Source organism: Ictalurus punctatus, unplaced genomic scaffold (assembly GCF_001660625.3).
Source record: "Ictalurus punctatus breed USDA103 unplaced genomic scaffold, Coco_2.0 Super-Scaffold_100, whole genome shotgun sequence".
Classification (NCBI taxonomy): domain Eukaryota; kingdom Metazoa; phylum Chordata; class Actinopteri; order Siluriformes; family Ictaluridae; genus Ictalurus; species Ictalurus punctatus.
In genome coordinates this window covers 3,390,783-3,410,436 of record NW_026521086.1, presented here as the reverse complement: position 1 = coordinate 3,410,436, position 19,654 = coordinate 3,390,783, and the positions used below count along the sequence as shown (strand labels likewise).

At 40.8% G+C, this 19,654-nt stretch overlaps 2 long non-coding RNA genes across 2 annotated transcripts; one reads left to right on the top strand and one right to left on the bottom strand.

The window, feature by feature from the left end:
• Positions 1 to 6,867: 6,867 nt before the first annotated feature.
• On the top strand, positions 6,868 to 9,379 carry LOC128629755 (uncharacterized). Its single transcript, XR_008394138.1, has 4 exons — positions 6,868 to 6,975; positions 7,502 to 8,471; positions 8,568 to 8,813; positions 8,898 to 9,379. It is a non-coding gene; the product is annotated as an uncharacterized LOC128629755 (long non-coding RNA).
• On the bottom strand, positions 9,359 to 11,443 carry LOC128629765 (uncharacterized). The gene is made up of 3 exons (XR_008394152.1): positions 10,942 to 11,443; positions 10,246 to 10,463; positions 9,359 to 9,517 (listed from the first exon to the last, which is right to left on the bottom strand). It is a non-coding gene; the product is annotated as an uncharacterized LOC128629765 (long non-coding RNA).
• Between the last annotated feature and the right edge of the window lie 8,211 nt (positions 11,444 to 19,654).

The window sequence follows — 19,654 nt, the reverse complement described above, 5'->3', positions numbered from 1 at the left end:
GATGGGATATTAACAGGTTAGATTAGTGTACATCACAAATAGTCCTAGACTAAAGGATTTAGTTTTTTCATTCACCAGAAGGATATTAAGAAAGGAATTCAGGAAGGGAGAAGAATGAATCTTTGTTGTATTTTGTTGTATTTTTGCAGACAACAGACTAGAACTCTTTGACAGATTAACTAAACATGAGAGTAGAAGACCCCTTTATGAGAGGGGGTATTCCAACGAATGATATTTGATTAGAGAAGTACATTACACGGAGATGAGAAAACTGAAGGGATGGGAGATTAAATCAAGTATTACAAAAAAAGCAGGGAATTAGCCATCACCTGTGGAAAGAGCCATTTTATTTATTTATTTATTTATTTATTTAGCCTTTATTTAACCCGAATAGCCTCTCTGAGATTACTTCAGTAATTTTTAAATGATTTAATAGACCAATTTAATCTATTTAATCTATGCAGCAATATTTCATGATCCACTGTGTCAAGCCTTTGATAAAACAGTAAACAGGGAAGTGCAGTAATCACCTTTATCTAGAGATTACACAATATTGTAAAATAGTAAACTAATATATTTATCTTTCATATCAATTCTGTATTTTATTCTTCATATACACATTACAAAAAATTAGTACAAATCTAATCAGCCCCTTTGATCTATGCCAAATATCTTAGTTCTGAAAATCTTTTCAGCTTGCTTTAGGTAGAGTTTCAATTTTCAGTCTCAGTCGGACCTGGACAGAGTGCACCTTCTCCTGAACTCTTGTCCCCGACAGCAGAGCCACTTATTGGCAACTAAATCAAAGACTAAAAGAAATATTTACAAAAGATTTATGAAGTTGCTTGGATATCAGTGAGCACTGATTTTGTTTCCAATTTTCAGTAAAATTGAGTACATTAATAAAAATAACCAAATACGCCAAGCATTTTCTGCAGAGGTGCTTACTGGAAATTTACCCCACGTACTGCCCACAAAAACTGGGCATGCAGCATGCAAAGTTCTGGTATCCGCTTCTCCACTCTTTAGTAGGTTGAACCAAATCCCTGCTGAACCCTGTAGAATAAGTGAAGTGAGAGCCATGTGCCTCATGATCTTATTCAAATGTAGAAATGATTACTAGGTTCACTAACACTTTTTGGTGGAAGTGCAACACCAACATCAGGAAACACAGCTTCAAAATCAAGTTCATCACTCATCTGAGACAGAACAGTCAATTTTTGAATGATATTGATATAATGAGGAACAGTATGGGTGTAACGTAGAATACACTGAATGTCAGGCCTTACACGGTGATGTAGTGACATTGGAGGCAGAGCAGAGAGACAGAGTGGTGAGGCCATGAGCTGTAATGGTATCTTCTGCAGAGCAGAGGGGTAGGGGGATGTCCTCAGTGCAACCACGCAGCGGAGTAATGACTTCAGCTGAGTAAGGAAGCAGAGCAACCAAAGTGGAGCAGGGAGGGTGGGAGATGATTTTACCTAGGTTGTGAGCCCCCTCCTCAAAGAATTTCCTGAGGGGGCACCTGGCATTGAGCCATTTGAGTGGCTCTGACCCAACTTCCCTTCCCCAGTAGTTCCCACATCAGGCAATTTTTCTCCCCTCTACAAAGGTATGACAAAGAGTGGCCTCAAAGTCTGGGATTAAGCATCCGGCCTGGCAAGTGCAGGCAATCCCAGTTAATCAGCCTGGAATATTCTGGGTAACTGAGTTCCCCCACACGGCAACTCTTGCGGTGCACTTCTGCTGTCCTCTGCTGACTGTGCGAGGTGTAGCACAGCCTCTTACAACTCACTTGTGCCTTAATACGTCTTAAAATGCTACAAGCAACATATGGAGAAATTAAGCATTTGTTTTAATCCTATGTGCCATGATATGGCAATGACAATTCCATGGATGCAGCATTCCTTTTAGTGAAACACAACACAAGTTTTAATGCATTAAAAAGCCCTTTTTGTTGGAAAGAAACAGAATGGTAACGGGTAGCTGATTGGCCTACAGTGAGTGACACATCATGTGTAAGTGAGTTCTTAAAAGAGCCGGACACTGCCAGTACCAGCAGTGTGATCCTGACTCCAGGACAGGAGTCAAAATGGGAAAGGCACAGCTGCACAAAAGCATTCCAAATAGTGAGACCCCTTGCTCACAGAAACAGCACACAGGCCAGTATACTATTTCCCAAAGCACCAGCTCAGCCTAAAACGTCTCTTTACGTAAGTGCCTGATGAATGTGAAGGTGTCAGGGTTGGACTAAAGTCGGAACAAACTGAACCAGTGGACAGAGAGTATCACAGCGCGTACTCTCATTTAAAAAAAACAGACATGGAAAAGCATTAAGTATTAAGTACATTGGTAGTTGGGCTATAATGCAGAAGAGTGACACGGCACTACACACAGCCAGCTGCTATTCCTGGGACAACACCACTGATGGACTCTGCATGGTCAGATGGGAGAACTATGCAATAATACATTTTATTTGTTGCCGCCTTTCATAACACTCAAGGATACCTTATAAGAAAGACAACATACAGATATAGCCGCAAGCGGTGATTATCGGGATCCAAGCACAAACTGCTTGTGTACAGTTATACGATTGACCATGTCTCTTTTCAAATATAATACAAGTCTTTAAGTGTCTCTACATGGAAGTGTTATTCTATGTACTATATTACAATATACAAATAATATTGTCTTCATTTTAGTTGGACAGCAATGCATTCAGTCATGTCTAGCAACTTAACAAATGTTTTCAGTATTTAGGATAAATAAAAATGAAGGTATTTTGAAGATCACAGATTTCTTTTGCAAACGGATTAGGCTTAGATGGTTTTAGACTTTATTGCACTAGACGGTAGAGTAGTGCGTAGTGTAAGTACATGGTGTAAGTGTACAGTACTTCATTAAGGACACTACTTTAATATTTACTCTCCGAAGTGTGTTTTCAGTACAGAAGTAATGTAATGAGTAAACGCACCGTGCAGACCAACTAATCGAAAATGAGATTCGTTTCCAACGATTTTCATAATCGATTATTATCGATTAGTTGTTGCAGCTCTAAATATAATATAACATTTGCAATCACTGTGATGGAGAAAATATGGAATGCAAAGTGCAATCTTCTTTATTGATCTATTTGTTTATATCCCTATTCCATTCATTTCTATGATTTAGTCATCTGGTGGGCGTGGTTGAGTGCGCAGGTGCGTCATTCAAACCGAGCGAGATGACCGTTGAGAATCAGCGCGAGACAGCTCCATTCAGGTAAATTGAGGTACTTCTGTTGGTTGTATGAATAAAACACATCACGATTCTGATTAGCGTAGATTTACTACAGGTGCATTATTATTATTATTATTATTATTATTATTATTATTATTATTATTATTATTATTATTATTATTAATATTAGTAGTAGTAGTAGTAATTATTATTCCTCTAGTTCGCTCCTTCAGTGTAGTGTTTATACTTCTTACACGTTAAACAATCTCCATTATTGCGTTTTAAACATGGATATGACAGGATGGATCCCTCAGCTTGCCTTAAATTGACTCTTTATGACAATGGAAAACAATTCTCTTACAGTTCCTGTGAATAAAAGCTAAAGAGTCTCAAACTCCTATTTATGAGGCTCATCAGGGCTCATACAAGCTTTTAGTCATTTAAAGTAATATCACTTTACTCTTAACTGTTCTTTGTGAGTGGTTTTTAAGATTGTTTTCACTGTAAACTGTCCTGTGGTATCTGTCATTGGTCTCTTTTGTATTACTGGGTGTCTTGTTTACATCCAGAACTGTGTGTGTAAGTGTGCACTGTAGGATCGGTATAAACCAGCAACAAATTCCTTGTATACTCCAGCATACTTGGCCAGTAAAACTTATTCTGATAACTTGGGTTTGGACCTGCATGAAGTTGCCACCCTCACCCAATGCAAAATGTCGGCAAAATTGTCTCAATCGTTTGTGCTCCGTTTGTGCCATAAAAATTTTCGTTTGTGCTGCTTCGATTTTGAAGATATTTAAAAGAATATTCATAGGTCATTCTGAGGTCTCTCAGACTCCCCACATGCTCCTAATTCACCACAAATATTCTCAATCGTTTGTGCTGCTTTTGTTTTTAAAATATTAGACATTGACTTATATGCACAAATCTCCTTGGTGTGAGCACACTTTGAGTCGAAGTGCTGAAGACTTTTTCAAGACAAATCATATCATCATTTCTTCAATAAACAATTCTCTTTACTTCATTCACTGGTCTCTCATGATTGAACTTTTCATTTATTTACAAGGAGAATCATGTTACACTTCACTCCCACCACTAGGTGTCAGGGACACTTCTGTTCTCGATGCTCTAGTGGAAATTAGTGTTAGTATAGGGAAAGTCGATATAGTTACTAAATCAAAATTCTGGCCAGTGTAAGTACAATGTTTTAACACTGTCAGTTACAATAATATTAGTTAACTTCAATCATAATGGTAAAACATTCAAGAGAGCTAAGATTGTCAATGTTTATTGAACAGAAATCTCACTGCTAATACTAATATGGCTAATGTAGCTATGAAATGCTAATTACCGCTGCACATGGTACCCATATTAGTTTTTTTAATACATTGTGCATCTAAGGGTCCACATTACCATATTGGTCCTAATATAAGATATAATATCCTTATACATTATTACTAGATTATATTTTCCTTGTATTTTGGCAAATACAGTCATACATGAAAACATGTTTATACTGTACATGACATTTTTTGCATCAGGATTATTTCAGTGGGTAATTATGTTTTGCTTATGCCAGATGCCCAAGAAACCAGCAGTGGACAGGGATTCCATTTTCACAGTCCTCCCTTCATCAAAAGAGGCCATAGTCCAAAATGTCAACATAGCTACTCCTAATCAGAGCATCTGGACAGAGCTTAGTGAGCAGCTAGAAAACAAGATCACTGCAAAGGCTCTATATACTTTTGTTAAATTGAACAGACAACATCTGGACTGCTTTAGGGTTTATTTATGAAAGTGATCATGAAACAAGTGGCAGTAATGATGACACTCATTTTGAGCCAGGTCCCTGCACATTTGTCTTTAAAAGAGCCAAGGTCTATCCATCAGCCGCAGAGAAATTCATAGAAATCAGAGGCAACTGTGAGGAATGTCATGGCCACATTCACATAAAATGTGACGGAGAGCCTGAAATGAACAGCCCAGTGGTGCTCAAGTGCTGAATTAAAAACACTGACTCCCTGCACACTGGCTGTTCGAAGCATGCGATGTCTGGTAACTTGCCTGTGCAGATAGTCAAAGAACTGTGTGAGGAAAGAATGGAACCCTGTTTATGACAACGTGGCAATTTTTCGGAGCACACTTGGTAGTGTGCGGAAACATCGGCACATCCCTAATAGCAAGTGCACACAGCTGAAACATTCTGTACCATTTTAACATGTTATTTATTCCACCATGGCAGTTGTTCAGAGCACATTTGTAAGCATGCGAAAGTATCGGAACGTCCTTAAATAGCAAGAGAACACAGCTGAAACATTGTAATTTTTAAGTATGTAATTTATTCCACCATAGTAGCTATTAAGGGCACATTTTTAAGCGTTTAAACGTCCCTAATAGGCAGAGCATGCCGTTTTTTTGCTGCAGGGTGGTTCCTACTAGGTCTGCTAATGGGACCGCCCTCCTGACTGGCTGCCTATAAAGTCACCCGCTCTAGCGGTGCTGAGCAGCGAGATGTCACAGAGAAGAGTGTGTCCAGTTTGTCGGCGTTTCTACACCAACGTGCAGGCTCATCTCGCCCAGATTCATCAGCAGGGTCCAGAGGAACGCTGGCTTCACCTGGCGGCAGCGAGCGAGCGGGTGATATGCGGGTGCTCTGGACTGCCCGGTGTCTGCATGTGGCAAGAAAGGTTTCCGCCGGCTAGACTGCCACCTGTTCCACCTTCACCAGCTCGCCGGGGACACGGTCAGGAAGCTACTGCTCAGCGCCAAAATAAAGCTGCAACAACTGCAAGCTTTCGGTGAGACGAACAAATCTAAAAGTTGCAAATGTTCTGAACTGATCGAAAAGTAGCAAAACTCTCCGCAGAATTTGAGCGGCTGCAAGCGCTAGTAGCCCGGAAAGAGTAGTGGCTCTGTGGGTGAGTACCTAAACTATCTCTAGGCCTATTTTTATTGTGTGTGGGCGGCGGACTCCAGGTGGTCGCCCGGGGTGGACGTCCCAGGATGAAATTTGTTTTTCTTTCACTGATCCCCCCCCCCCCCCTTTTTTTTTCTCTTTTCCAGAGCCAATGTTAAGTGTACACGGCTTGGCTGACAAGTCTCAGAGATGTCCCCAAAGCCGCGGCCAATGGCAAGCAGGAGAGGAGACACGTCGAGCGCTTCCTTCACTTTATGTGGGCCAACACAGACAGTCCCCTGGCAGCTGCTGGCTCATTACCCAAAAACACTTAAAATTTAACATAGAAGCCAATACTCACATCAACCTCTGAACCCAGTTGGAGATAGAAAAAAGACACCAGCCGTGAGTGAGAAGAAGCAAGGGTCCAGATTTATTGTTCCGTTCCACCACACGAGATCCACACCGATGAGAATTCTCAGAAGTGATCTGATACCCTGAGCTTAAGCTCCAGTATTTATACTGTAATTACACAGTAAATAACCCATATGTTTCAAGAAGACTATGATATCAATACCAATAGGGTTAAAAAAGAGCTATTCAACTTACCATTAGCTCAAAAAACAGGGCTTTTCAACTTACAAATATAATCAAAACCAAGGGTTTTCAAATAACCATTAGCTTCAAAAGTGGAGAGATAAAACAATCTAGAGTGACCTTGGTCCTTGGTCTTACTATTATCTCGCTGGGGGGGGGGGGGGCAGCTTGACTCAGCTACCCTTATAAATGGCTCCTCATGGTTTTCTCTTAAAATTAAGGCCTTCCTTGCGAGACAAGAATCTTCACCATCTGAATTATGAGTAAGTTACATTTTCCTGTATTTCTAGTTTATAATTTATTTTCATATTTGCTCTATATCTCTATTTTATATATTATTTTATATATAGTTATACTGCTTGAAAAACGATTTACTGTACTTCCTACTTCATAAAATCATTATATTACCCTTCTACTGTCCTACATATCCTACTATTCTGTATTTTATAGAGTTTTCTATTATTATAAGATATTACCCTTATAATATCTTAATACTCCTTTTTATTATTCTTATAAAGTTATAATGTTATATGTGTGTGTGTGTGTGTGTGTGTGTGTGTGTATTATGTCTACATGCCCGCCCTTGACTGTACGAGAGTGTGTGTGTGTGTGTGTGTGTGTGTGTGTAAGTGTGTGTGTGTGTGTGTGTGTGTCTGTGTTAGCACTCCTCAGCTCTTATACTTCTGTTTGACTCTTCGACTATTAAACCATAGTGTAGTACTCTTAAAGATCTTTAAAGTGGAAATCCAATTTGTCAATATCTGCCTAATACCGCTTCTGTATGTCTAGGTGCCCATCGTCATTCCTTCTTCTCCCCTTTACTGGATCTGGATCTGGACACTCATTATCAGCTTGCGCATCTAACTGCTGATATCATGGTGCTACTTAACTATCTTCGCAGCACCCCCTCTGGAAATGGAAATGCGGGGTCCGTCCCCCCCCCCCCCGATACAAAATCTGCCCCGTGAACGTGTGTATTGACGCCTCTACACAGCCAAAACCCCCCTCCAGCTTTCAGTCTGAGGAAGATATCACCTTCTCTGACCTGGTCCCCGACCATTCTTCCCACTTCTCACCTGCCAGTCCGCCCCACTCTCAGTGGTCCTCTCACTTCACCTTTGCTGACTTTCCCATGTCCCCAGGACACACCCCATTTTCTTCCCCCCACCACTCTCCTCAAGATTACGCACCCACCAGTCCTGTGAATTATCAATAAAACTACATATTACTCATACTAAGTGTCCCTCATGTTTATTTCATGTCATTTTTATCCACAACACAGCCCACCTGAAGTACATTGACAATGTCTCGAGAGTCCTTGAATGGATGAAATCATTGTGCCAGCGGTACAAGGTCACTCCGGCCAAGTTATTTCTGACGCGTGTTTCCAAGTTCCTCCATTAACTTGATGAGAGGCTGTCCGAGGGCCGAGTTGGCTCCACGAGGCTGTGGAGTCTCCAGAGACTGCTGCAGTGGGAGTGCAGACATCTGTCCGGTCGAGTCGTGCTCCACAGGCAAGGCGTGCGAGCGGAGAAGAGTGAGGGAGTACTTACAGCTCCTGCACGGCAAACTGTCGGACGCTGTCCCTGTTTCACTGGATGATCTGAACTCGTCCAGCAGACCCGGACATGCTCAACCATTGCATCGGGCTGCTGTGTGCTCACTTCTTTTCGGTCAGCGGACACAGGACCGGAGTCCTGCAGAACCTCACGACTGAGGAGTTTGAGAACCTCGAGAAGGCTGAATCTTTCTGATCAATGTAAGTAACTTCTGTGTATTTCACTTTTATTTCCGGGGCTGCTGTGTTGTACATGGGGGTGTTTAATATTTTTCATTCATTGTCCTTTTCTCCCAGGTGAAGCAGCACAAACCTGCCTCTGCTTTTGGACTCGCTAAGCTAGCCGTCACCAAGCTGGAGCTGAAGTGGCTGAAAGCTTTCTGCCACCTGAGGAAGCATATGCCGGGATATGAGACTTCTGTGGGGTGGCTTTTCTTTTCTGGCACACAGGCCAGGATTTCTGCGCATGTCAAGCTTGCCCTGCGGGCACTCGTGGGAAGGGACATCACTGTGTCGGACATCCCCACAGCTCTAGCAACCTACGTAAGCATGATTAAAATGTTTTTTAACAAATTCATTCCAATGTGTTAAACGTTAAAGTGATAGAGAAATGTCTCCTGTTCACAGTGCGAACGCAAAAGACGAACAACGCATGCTCGTGACCAAGACGATGTGCTACAGCAATTAGCTGAGTCGTGGAGCTGTCGGTCAGCGAGGCGCACTCCGCCCAGTCTGCGCTAGAGTCCGCTGCGGGCATAGGTGCTACATAGGCCGGTTGTGTTTGGCTAATGGCCCTGTGTGTGTGTGTGTGTGTGTGTGTGTGTGTGTGTGTGTGTGTGTGTGTGTGTGTGTGTAAATATTTCATTAAAATGTTTGAACTGAATTCCCATTGTCTTAATATTTTGACATGTCCAAAAGTACAGTAGCATCACTCATGGCGAGACCACACAGCCGAAATTTCCGAAAGTACATGGACTGAGCTCCGGGCAGTGGGTGAAGTTCGCAGGCTTTGCCCAGGGAGAGAGTGTCATCCTGGGCATACACTCGTGAGCTCCAGGCTGATCACTGCTGAATTTTTTCCTCGTTGATTTCAATGGTTTATGCGTTCCTAGTCAGGACAAGCTACTGTTTGTTGCACCTCTTCCATCCTCCTCCACGGTCTGAAGCCAGCTGCAGCCACCTTTTCATCAGCGTCACAATCTCAGCACTTGTTGCCCTTGATGTTAACGTGTTCTTTCGGACAGCATCTAATGAACATGAGGCAAAACAGTTGACAACTTCTGCAATTCGAGACACGCTAAAAAGGCTATTTATACTTCTACGTCAGACCTTTGCGTTGCCTGATGTGCACCTCTAAAAAAACTGTAATAACATCTGTGTATGCAGACAACAGTTGTGATTGGTCCTTTGTGCAAACAGAGACCCTCCCCGGGGATGATAAATATATCTGCAGTAATTTCATATTCACTGAGAATAAATGTAATGAAGCAGATTGCTTGTAGCTTATAAAAAAATGCTGCGGCTTATTACACACTTATTCATGTTACAGTTAAATAATGAATGTGGGCTTAAAGTGCAGTCCCTCATCTTTAATTTAAATGTATTCATATCCACATTGGAGGAATGGTTTAGGAATTACAGCTCTTTAATATGTAGCCCCTTCTTTTTCAAGGGACCAAAAGTAATTGGCCATTTTACTGAAAATCTGTTTCATGGACAGGTGTGGGCTATTCCTTCTCTATTTCATCAGTTAAGCACAGGGTAGCTGCAGGTATCAGCACTTACATTTTTGGAAATTTCTTGACTATGATATTAAAAAGTATTAGATTTGAAGACCTGCACATCACTTCAGTCATGCTACACGATACATCAGCTATAATGGATTGTGTTCATGCATATAAGCTGAAAGTTGCTGGCCTAAATTTAGCCAATTACCCAAAGACACTTAAAATTCAACATAGAAGCAAATACTCACATTTGCTGTAGATTGCTGTAGATGCTGTAGGCAGATTCTGTATCGAAGAAGAGGGGGGAACCCCGGATCTCCATTCCTAGAGGGGGTGCTGCGAAGATAGTTAAGTAGCATCATGATATCAGCAGTGAGATGCACAAGCTGGTAATGAGTGTCCAGATCCAGATCCAGATCCAGGTCCAGTAACGGAGAGAGAAGGGACTGACGACGGGCACCGGCACCTAGACATACAGAAGCGGTATTAGTCAGATGTGGATAAATTGGAAAAACACTTTAAAGATCTTTAAGAGTAATACACTATGGGTTGTTAGTCAAAAAGTCGAAAGAAGTGTACGAGCTGAGGAGTGCTAAAACACACACACACACACACACACCCTCGTACAGTCAAGGGCGGGCAAGTAGACATAACACACACACACAATCTCTCTCACACACACATACTATTATAACTTTATAAGAATAATAAAAAGGAATATTAAGATATTATAAGGGTAATGTCTTATAATAATAACATATATATATATATATATATATATATATATATATATATATATATATATATATATATATACTCTTTATAAAAATGATAAGAAGTAGGAAGTACAGTAAACTGTTTTTTCAAGCAGTATATATAATAAGAGATATAGAGTAAATCTGAAAATAAAATATAAACTAGATATACAGGAAAATATAACTTACTCATGATTCAGATGGTGAAGATTCTCGTCTCGCAAGGGAGGCCTAAATTTTAAGAGAACCATGAAGAGAGCCAGTTATAAGGGTGGCTGGGTCAAACTGCCCCCCCCTCGAGATAACAATAAGACCAAGGTCCCATTAGATTGTTTAGTCTCCTCCACTTTCTATTCTTTAGGTAAATCAAAACTGAAGATTCTGATGCCCTGGGTAACTGAAAACTCTGGTTTCTGATCCTCTGAGTAACTGGAAACTCTGGATTTTTATTTTCTGGGTTATTAGAAATGCCTGGGTTCTGATTTTATGTGTAAATTAAAACCCCTGGTTTCAATTCTATGTGTAAGTGAAATAGCCCTTTTCTGGAACATAAGAGTAAGGTAAATGAGCTCTTTTTTTAACCCTATTGGTAGTGAGATCATAGTCTTCTTGAAACATATGGGCTATTTAGTGTGTAAATACAGTATAAATACTGGAGCTTAAGCTCAGGGTAGGGGGATCAATTCTGAGAATTCTCATCGGTGTGGATCTCGTGTGGTGGAACGGAACAATAAATCTGGACCCTTGCTTCTTCTCACTCACAGCTGGTGTATTTTTTTCTATCTCCAACTGGGCTCTGAGGTAGATGTGAGTATTGGCTTCTAAGTTGAATTTTAAGTGTTTTGGGGTAATAGGCTAAATTTGAGCCAACAGCATCGAGGCAGCCAAGTTGTTTATCACTAGGACCCTGCTCCTATAGGACAGCTGTGATTGAATCCATCTCCATCTATTTAGATTTTCTAGAACCTTATTGGTCAATCCATCCCAGTTCTTCTGCATATATCGATCTGTGCCAAAGAAGATCCCAAGTATTCTCAGTCCCTCCATGAACACTCCTATGGGAGGTGAGGTATATTTTCCTCCTGCCATTGACCTAGAAGCAAGGCATCAGTTTTGTTCCAGTTTACACGTGCAGATGATGCGCTCTGAAAGACATCCAGGCCAGAAAACACGTGACTGATGTCATCCTCGGACCTGATTATCACCGTCAGATCATCAGCATATGCTGTGACATTGACTGTGGTCACATCAGATAAGTCAGGGCTTAACACTGAAAACCCTTGCAGATTTTCTCGCAGGTGTCTTAGCAGGGGCTCAATGGGGAGAGTGTACAGCAGACCGGACAGGCTACAGCCTTGTGGAACACCTCTGTGCACGGAAAAGTTCTTGTTAGTGTTCCGTTTATTTTCAGCATACTGTACACATCAGTGTACAGCAGCCTAATCCATGAGATGAAGCGTCCACCAATGCCCAAAGCTGTTAGGGTCTTAAAAAGATAACCATGATCCAATCTGTCAAAAGCCTTCTCTTGACCTAGTGACACTAGTCCCATCTCTACCTTATATAGCTCTGTGAGGTGCAACAGGTCTCGCACCAGAAAAAGGTTGCTGAAGATTGAGCGTCCTGGGATGCAGTATGACTGGTCATCATGTAGTATTGTGGCTAAAAATCTTTTAAGGCGGTTTGTTAATGCCTTTGAAAAGATTTTATAATCTGTCCCAAGGAGGGAGACAGGACGCCAGTTCTTTAAGCTACCAAGGTCTCCTTTTTTGGGTAACAGGGTAATTACAGCTCTCCTACAGCTAAGGGGTAAGACTTTTGTTTCCATACATCTGAGTATGACAAAGTGCAGGTCTGGGCCAATCAAGGACCAGAATGTTTTATAAAATTCGGAGGTCAATCCATCCAGCCCCGGTGACTTTCCATTTGACAGTTGTTGAGCAGCTGTACTGAGCTCTTCTAAGGACAGTGACTTTTCAAGTTCGTTTCTCTCACCCTCGCTCAGCTGTGGTAGTCCATTCAGAAGTTCTTCAGTTGCTTCAGGATCACATGGTTGACTATTGTACAGTTCCTCATAAAAAGATAGCGCTTGTAGAATGATGTTATCTTTGTCGGTAGTTTCTTGTCCATTGGGTAGTTTCAAGTGGCTGATGGACTTCTTCTCTCTGTTTTTTTTCTCCAGTGCAAAGAAGAAAGATGTAGATGAGTCCATTTTAGTATATTGTGTAAACTTGGCCCGCACCATGGCACCTTGATCTCTCTCTTCATACAAGTTTTTCAGAAGAATTTTATATATATATATATATATATATATATATATATATATATATATATATATATATATATATAGAGAGAGAGAGAGAGAGAGAGAGAGAGAGAGAGAGAGAGAGAGCTTCTAAATACTAAGGAGATTGAAAAAGAGCCCTGAAATGTTAATGGAAATCATGGAAGAACTTTGAGACTGAAAAGAGAGGAGAAGAGTCTCCTAAAACTGGGGAAAAGAAAACCCTCTCAATATTATGAAACTTGGGGAACAGCATCACAAAGATGAGTTGAGACGTGTCTTTCATCAAGTCTGGTGAAATTGAGAAAGATCCAAATTGAGAACGAGGAATTCAAAGAAGCGCATCATGATTAAGAATGTGCCTTTCAAGAGGAACATGAGGAAGAGCTGATCTAGCCTGGCAACGCTGAGAAAGAGCCTTTTAAGACCAAGGATGTTGAGGAGCCTCTCAAGCCTGAGGAAGGTACGGAAGAAGTTCTCAAAAATAAGGAAGTTGAGGGAGAGTTTCTCCAAAATAAAGAAGTTGAGGACGAGGTTCTCAAAAATAAAGAAGTTGAGGAAGATTTTCTCAAAACTTAGGAAGTTTAGGAAGAGCCTTTCAAGCCTGAAGAAGTTTAGGAAGAGTCTCTCAAGACCAAAGTGTCATGATTCCCCCTTGAAGCAGCGTGCTCTAAGCGCGAATGCGCGAGCACCTGCTTTTCCGTTGTTGACAGTAGTGACATCTGGACACGTGTGTTTTGTTTATGTTTCTGTCATGTCTCCTCCCTGTTCTGTCATTGGCTGGGATTTCACGTGGGTTTGAATTGCTCTCAGCTGCTAGCGGTTTAGACGCTGATCATGTCCGCATATATACCGCGCGCCTCCCAGCACACAACGTGGAACGTTATCGTAGAGTTAGTTTAGTTCGTAGCTGAGTCATAGTCACGGTCCATTTTTAGAGTTAGTTCGCGCTGGATTATCCGCTCCCAGTTCCTCGTCATAGTTCGTTTCCCGTTTTGTTTATAGATCCTGTTTTCCGTGACCACGACCTAGATTCCAGCCTTGCCCCCTGTATGCCTGTTTGCGGATTACGTTTTGGATCACGTTTTGGATTTGTCTGCCTGTCTCTCTTTCAAATAAACAACTGTTCACCCTGCACTTGCATCCGTCCTATCTCCGCTCCGTCACGATACGTGACACAAAGAAGGTGAGGAAGACTTTCTCAAGACTTAAGAAGTTGAACTGAAAGGAAGTGTCTCAGGTTTGAAGAAGTTGAAGGAGAGGTTTAAAAAATAAGGAACTGGAGGAAGTGGTTCTCAAAACCGAGGAAGTTCAAGAAGACCCTTTCAAGCCTAGGGAAGAAAAGGAAGAGTCTCTCAAGACCAAGGAAGGTGAGGAAGATTGCTACAAAGCTGAAGAAGAGTCTCTCAAGTCTGAAGAAGTTGAGGAAGAGCCTCTCAAGAGTAGAAAGTACTCCCCGCTGCAGCCCCTCCTCCCCCTGCTGTTCACTCATTCATTTTAACAGGGACAGCTTCGGTCCACTTCTCAGACCCCCTTAGCACCTTTTTTTTTTTTTTTTTTTTTTTTTTTTATAAATGCATCTAGCAATATATCTAGTGACTTTCTGGACAAACCTTAGCTACTTTCTGTAGAAGATAATGGCCAGTACTGCCTGGCGAGTGCGAGGTCCTGCTTTCAGAAACAGAAAAAACATGTAAATGAGAACAGCTTTATTGGGAATTTGGCTGTATTAAAATTCAGCATGTGAGCACAGAGTAGGATGTAATAAAGGGCTGACACTAGGCAGAGTGAAAATACGATGCAATGGTGAAATTATGGTGAAAATGAAGCAATGACTGGGAAATACAAATTTAGTCCATCATGGCTGGGAAAAGGAGCTATATAAAATGGTTGTTTAAAAAAAAAAAAAAATGAATATTTTTTTTTTTGGAAATGAAGGATATGTTTGAATGACATCTCTTCTATAGTACTTGAAAACATAAAACAAACAAAAAAACAGTGCTTGAAAAGTCCTTGAAAGTCCTGGAATTTCATTATGAAGCATCTGTACAGACCCTCTTATATGTACTATGTGATTGATGTATTAAAGATGCCTCTTGATTTCTGGGTTTAGCATAGTTATACCTCGGTTTGAGTTTAAAACAATAGCTAGATTTACTGGTAGAATAATGCTAGTTAAGTTTCTCTCCCAAATATTATTGAGTAGATAAAGTATATTCAGTAGCTTTTCTGGGATAGTGAGAATTTAGGTTAATATAGTAGAAAACAAAACACTCAGATTATCCTGGTTGTAAGAACTACTCATTCATCTGTACACCTTTACAGTTTTCACTGCAGATATATCAGCTTTCTTGAACAATACTCAGAATCCTTGTCACCTCCCAGCCAATCAGTCATGATGAATTTTTGTATGGTTGGAAGCATGTTTAAAACACAAAGTGCTGAGATCATGTAAGAATGAGGTTTTACTCACTGGCCCAAATGTGTTCACTTTAAACTTTGTTCCTTCCCTTAAACACTTACCTGCTTGAGAATTTCCAATGTTTGTAGAATGATGATTCTCAGTACAGCACATTACCAAGTATTAATGGGCTTAAAATTTATTTATTTGTGACAATTATGGGATTTTCTAATTTGTTTGTGAATTCTTTTTTTTTATTTTTTTTTTATTTTTTTTTATGGCTCATCAAGGTTCAGAGCATTCCATTGTCTTAAATCAGCATTTCCCATTGTTAGTATCAGAATCTTATTTAACATGCAACATATTCAATAATCTGTAACTAAGACTCAATAAAGAAATTCTCATTACACAGAGTGTCCAGAACGTCTCTGAAACACTTCAGCCTATGATTAGCCATGGATTCCTGAGAGGACACTGTAGCAGTCTCTGAGGATTTATCACTCCACTGTTTAAAAAAAAAAAAACACTAAATACTGGATTCTTCTTCTTTTAATTTGATTGTCAGTGCTCAACTCAAACCAACAGCAGTATTATCAGGAATGATTGTGTCTAAAATCAACCACTGATTATATCCCACTTTGTTTCTAGAGTGTATGATTTATTTAGCCAATTCTAAACTCGCCTCTCCATCTGTGTAACTGGATACTCAGGATAATGTAATTTCGCTCTGGTTTCCATCCACCCACCCTTTCATTTTCTATATCTCCTATCATACAGGAACCTTGAGCCTATCCCAGAGATCATAGGGCACAGGACAGGGTACACCCTGGACAGGGTACCAGTCCATCGCAAGGCACACTCACATACACATTCACACACCCATTCATACACTACAGACACTTTGGACATGCCAATCAGCCTACCATGCATGTCCTTGGACAGGGGGAGCAGCACAGGGAGAACACGCAAACTACGAACACACAGGGTTGTGGTGGGACTTCTTATTTAAAAATATAAATGTAACTGACATGCTGCTTTATTAAATCATAGCAACTTGAGCACCTGCCTAGCCCTACTCTGAATATGAGGAACTTTCCTACACAAATATTGATGTAACTATTCACCCATTCTCACACCAATGGTAGCAGAGCTACCAAGCAAGGTGCTAACTTGACATCAGGAGCAACTTGGGGTTCAGTGTCTTGCCCAAGGACACTTCAAGTCATGTGGGCCAGGAATCAAACCGCCAACCCTACAATTAGACAACCTGCTCTACCACCTGAGCCACAGCCACCAACTAGATAATTAGATGTTTAAGTCAGCCTATCCCATTCCTTCATTTTCTTGTTACATATAGATGTCTCTTAAGTGTTTCCTACATGTACCTTTTTTAAATTGGCATGTCTACCAATATGTAAGCCAATGCATATGTTTTACACTACTAATACAAAATGTCCCAGTGAGGCCTTCCACACCCGTCAAAATATTGCCATCTCACTGTGACAGAAAAAAATATAACAATGATGCTTTAGAATTAGATAAATTAAGTTTCTGCAAAATATTAATTGAACTATTCATTTAGAACTCAAAAAGTACATTAATGGCTTTAGTAATGACCACTGTGTATCCCATGTAGCACACTAACCCTAATGTGTATGACCGCATGTACTATGTTGCAATAATAATAATAATGATGATGATTATTATTATTGTCAAATAATCACTTCACTGGACAGGAGTGTGATGTAACGACACAGGACAGTTAGCAGGAAGTAAGCGCAGGAGCGCCGTCTTTATTGATAAACAAACTAACAAAACACAAGAAACGCGGTCTATGCTGAACAGGACTAGCTGGATCAACCATGGAACTACAGTCTAGGCATTACTCGAAAACAGAACATGGAACTGAGACCGCTAGCATGCTACACGCATTCTAACACAGAGCTAACGCTATACTCCTTAAACACTACTAACGTTACAAACTATAATACTGCGCGAAGTGCGCAGCCACACGAAGGGTTAAAATAACCAACATAATTATCTAAAGCATAGACACCTCGAGAAATAAAGACACACCCTCGAACATAAGCCAATACCTGGACAGGAAGTAAATCAAAACAAACGAGCCGCGCGTGTCCATCTGTCAGAGTCTCGTGCACGCGCGCTCTGCAGCAGTCTTTGTGCTTCGACGCCGCAGCGCCATCCACCGGCGGAAGCGTAACAGATGTAAAAACAGACTTAAAAACATTGAGTCATTTAACACAGGTCAACTGTTTTCTATTATACAAGCAGCGTGCGTGTGTTCTGTTTCATTTTCTTTTCAGGGATAAACACACTGGAGGATTTTTTGTTGATCTGGCACAAAATTAAAAGGAACTAAATTACATTAAAAAGGGGGAAACTTTGGGTACCAAGGTTATAAGTTATAAACTAGGGAACACTGAGAGAGAGAGAGAGAGAGAGAGAGAGAGAGAGAGAGAGAGAGAGAGAATTGGCATGTGGTCTGCGCCTCTGTAGCACCGCTGTTCTACAGTAAGTGCTGAGGGTGGTCTGCGCCTCTGTAGCACCGCTGTTCTACAGTAAGTGCTGAGGGAGAGACCTCAATGTCGGGCTGCCAGATAGCTTAATTTCAACTATAACTATTAACTGGATGGGGTGGGGTTAATATTTGACTAGTGCATAAATTACACCTAATACGTCTAGGTCACTAGTTACTATTAGCTGTAATTTAATCAAAAAAGAGAACCTAGTATGTTTATTAGAAACCAACCAAAATCACTCCAAGAGTGAGACATGTAAAAGTCCCTGAGGTTACAAAGGAACCCAGGGTAACTTCTAAGCAAACAAAGGCCTCTCTCACATTGGCTAATGTTAATGTTCATGAGTTCACCATCGGGAGAACACTGAACAACAATGGAGTGAATTACAGTGTTACAAGGAGAAAACCACTGCTCTCCAAAAAGAACATTACAGCCCATCTGCAATTTGCTAATGATTACGTGGGAAAATGTTTTGTGTGAAAAAATATAACCTTTTGGTTTAAATAAGAAGTGTTATGTTTGGAGAAAACAAACACTACATTCCAGCATAAGAACCTTACTTATAAGAACCTTTCAATAATGGATGGAACAATGAATTCTGAATTATAACAGTGAATTCTAAAGGAAAGTTTCAGGACATCTGTCTGTGAACTGAATCTCAAGAGAAAGTGGGTCATGCAGCAGGCCAACAACCCTAAGCACAAAAAGCACATAAGGGTCCACCAAAGTATGGTTAAAAGAGAATAAAATTCATGTTTCACAATTTGCCAAGTCAATGTCCTGACCTTAATCCAATAGAAATGTTGTGGAAGGACCTCAAGCAAGCAGTTCATGTGAGGAAAATCACCAGCATTCCAGAGCTGAAGCTGTTCTGTACTGAGAAACGAGCTAAAATTCTTACAAGCCGATGTGCAGGACTGATCAACAGTAAAAACAGGGAAAATGTTTAGTTTTGGTTATTTGTGACCAAGGGGTTCACACCATATGCTGAAAGCAAAGGTTCACATAGGATCACATAATAGAAAGAAAACATTCTACACACCGTTATACCACCAGAAGCAGTCTGGACTGTTGACACAAGGCAGGTTCAAGCTGCTGATGCCAATGTCTGACCCTATCATCTACATGTCACAACAGAAATCAAGATTCATCAAATCAGGCAATGTTTTTCCATGCTTCAACTGTCCAGTTCCAGTGAGTCCACGCCCACTCTAGCCTCAGGTTCCTGTTCTTGGCTCACAGACAGGAGTGGAACCTAATATGGTTGTAGCTTATCCACCTCATTTGGTTAGACGTATTGTATGTTGCAAGAGGGTTTTCTGCTCCCACACTTGTAAAGAATTATCATTACCATAGCCTTTCTGTCAGCTCGAACCAGTCTGTCCATTCTCCTCTGTCCTCTGTCATCAACAAGGTGTTTGTTTTTCTCCACCATTCTGTGTAAACTCAAGAGATTGCTGTCTGTGAAAATCCCAGATCAGCCTCTAGAATTCTCAAACCAGCTCATCTGGCACCAACATTCATACCATCATCACTGAGATCACTGAGATTCTGATGTTTGGTGTGAATATTAACTGAAGCTTACTGAAATACTTACCTGTATCTGCATGATTTTATGCATTGCGCAGCTGCCCCATGAATTAGTTAAGTTCTTTTTCAAACACATCCTGCAGAAGC